Genomic DNA, 3,115 nt, shown 5'->3' on the forward strand with positions numbered 1-3,115 from the left:
TTGATTGAGTGAGTTAGTGTTTTAAGTCCACTTTATGCAGAATAAGGCTAATCGGGACTGAACCTACAGTTTAAAGTGGGATCCACCGGGTATCGAACCCAAACCCCTCTATTATAACCACAAATTTTACCACAAAGTAAGGGTCAATTTAAGCCACTTTTCTAAGAAAAAGCATCTGAAGGTTTCCCTCGTCCCTCAAACGTTTATGGAGTTATAGAGTTAACTAATTTAATGTTGTTACTATAGTTTGATTACAATTCTTGCGCACTTTTTCTGGATTTACTCGCTCTAAATTGCCAAAAACTAATGGTTATGTAATTGTAGGTATTCATACTTTCCCATCACTGAGATTTCAGAATATGGAAATGCTTGTTCGTGGTATTGAAACAATTACCTTATGATCAAAACAATGTTAAGAATTTATTGAGTTTTTCGCCTTGATATCCTCAACAACCTGTGAAAATGTATTAGTGTTGCATGGCAATACCCTCTATGTTTATCTCTCTACCAATCTATCTATACGTGTGTGTGTGTGTGTGTGTGCGTGTGTGTGTGTGTGTGCGTGCGTGCATGCATGCATGTACAGTATATGCGTACACATAAATACACACACACCAGAGCCTTCTATTGGCGTAGCGGTAACGTTATTGTCTTGTAATCAAGGGGTGAAGGGTTCGAAACCTGTTAGAGGTACATAGTGGTTCGTATCTCACTTTCACAGGAAGATCCAGTCCGGATTAGCTCATCGGTGCATAAAGTGAACTTAGATCCAAACTCGTACATACCAGTTCTACGGTAACACAAATTAGTGGGCAAACAAGTTCTATTCCCTAAACCGATACTTTTATCGCCTTACGTTGTTCATATCGGTTTCTTCGCGTCTCAGGTAGATTCACTTTTGAAACACCATGACCCCACAATCAACGATGCGTCTGTTGGCAAGAAAGACAGACAGCGAGGGATGCTGCTAATCAATTCGCGATCGGAATACCAATTGCCGTTCTACTTGTGCAGAAAACCAACCCTTGACCACAACCCCCGCGAAAATATACCCCGTACAGTGCCAAGAGGAAACTTTGGAGTCGGATTTCCGGAGAGGAGATGGGGGCGGTAGACATCTGTCTGGATGGAATGTGGGTGAAGGGTAATGGTAATAGATTCCGTGCTCCAATATGCATGAGTTAATACTCATTATTCGGTAATGGAACAGGGCTACCGCTGGCTAGAAACTTTCTGGGCGGAAGAGAGCCTCAAGGTTTAGCACACGTGGAGGTAGTAGTGAAAATGTACTGTCCCTCTTATGGCAGAAATTTCTCGCAAAGAATGACGTATTTAAGGGGAAGTTGAAGCCCCCGATCCTCCCACACACAAATTTGTTTATCGTTTGTTGTGTATGGAATTTCCATATTTTTCTCCAAACGTACAAGAATATATGGATACGATTGGAACGAGTAAATTTTGCATTGCCACTTGCTATGAAAATTAATGCATAATAATAATAATATATAATACATATAAAACTGATAATTAGAAGCTTCAATTTTCATCACATGGAATAAGTGTCCGACGTGGGTGTTCATGGGGTTGCTATCCCCCCCCTTAAGAAAATTTTCATAAAGCATTCATAGCTAGTATAATTTGCCTAAGTATCACCCAACTATACCCAAACTTGATCAAGTATTACTCCAGCTACGAATTCCCACTTTGAGTATAGTTGGAACTAAATATCCATTTTTTCTGCAAAACTGAAATTTCTTCATTTATTTTGAAGTTAATTTCCTTGTAGACTGAAGTAGATACAGTTGTTACAAGATATGTTTATTATTTTACACCAACTTTTTAACTCTTCAGGTAATGAATAATATTTAACATTCTTCTTCTTATTATTTTCCTGTGTAATGAAACTTGTAGAAAAACAAAAAAGTAAGTTTTTTAATATTTTAATTGAACTGCTTTCAACAAATTAGAAATTCTCAGATGTAATATGTTGTAATTATACGTCCAATACTTGAATATGATTGCGATTTGTAGAGCTCAGCAGCCATTAGAGCGAGTATTCTTCTCCGGAGATTATACAGATCACGAATTTTCACAGCAAAATTTGCCATATGGCAAATTCCATGGGGTTGAGCTCAGGTGACCGTGATGTTCATGTTCCAGAGCCCATTCTACAAATCCAGCGTCCGGGAAATACGTCAGAAAACATACCTATTGGCCACCCCTGTACGTAGAAACACAGAAACCTGTTCCTCACATCGGATTTAGTAGGCTACATATTATTTATTTATTTATTTATTAAACAGAAGAAGCCACAGAACATTGTTCCATTGAGGCATACATACATTTTGTGTATTACATATATTTGCGCATCCACGACACTTCCCACTTCCCTTCGGGGGCCAGAACACCAGGCCACATTGAAGAAGCCGATCGCTTGGCGCCACTGCATCACGGAGTTCCCCATCTCGTTCCGACTCACTGCACACGGGAGAACACTTCTGGAGTTCAACAAAAATTCAAGAACGCGTAGACAACATTACAGATCTCCGACATCATCCTGACACGTATACTTCCTTCCTTGTTCGATGCTCCCATTGTGTGAAGCAGGATGTTCTAATATCCTTTTGTGTGTGTAGAGCCCACTTTTGCTTCGGCAGGTACAGTGTCGTCATAAGTGGGTCGTCCAACCCTTTGCGATATGCAACTAGCATTACATCTAGGTATGTCTGGTTGCATATTTTTCCAGGATGTACACATTTGACGTTGATTGCACAATGCTCTTGAGAATTTGAGACGTCGAATGGAATTAAGGAACAAGTCACTTTCCGGATCATTGATGACATCAAAATGCAAATAAGAGGAGGAATCTCATGAATAAACGTTTCTAACTGCAACGAGAAGGGAAGACGTGGTTTTGGGAACTTTCAGAAGTCAAAAAGTTAAGCATACGTTAGAGATTCACGCCCGGAGACATACAGTTAACTCCAAGGGCTGCCAAGTTGCTCAATATCATGAGTTATGGTTCCCCAGCGGAGACGTCGCAGGGGGGAGGCAATTTGCATCGGAAAATCAAAATTAAATCTCGTGCCGTGTGCAGAATTTCTGTTTCTTCCCC

This window comes from Lepisma saccharinum, chromosome 22 (assembly GCF_977018435.1).
Source record: "Lepisma saccharinum chromosome 22, izLepSacc3.1, whole genome shotgun sequence".
Taxonomy (NCBI): domain Eukaryota; kingdom Metazoa; phylum Arthropoda; class Insecta; order Zygentoma; family Lepismatidae; genus Lepisma; species Lepisma saccharinum.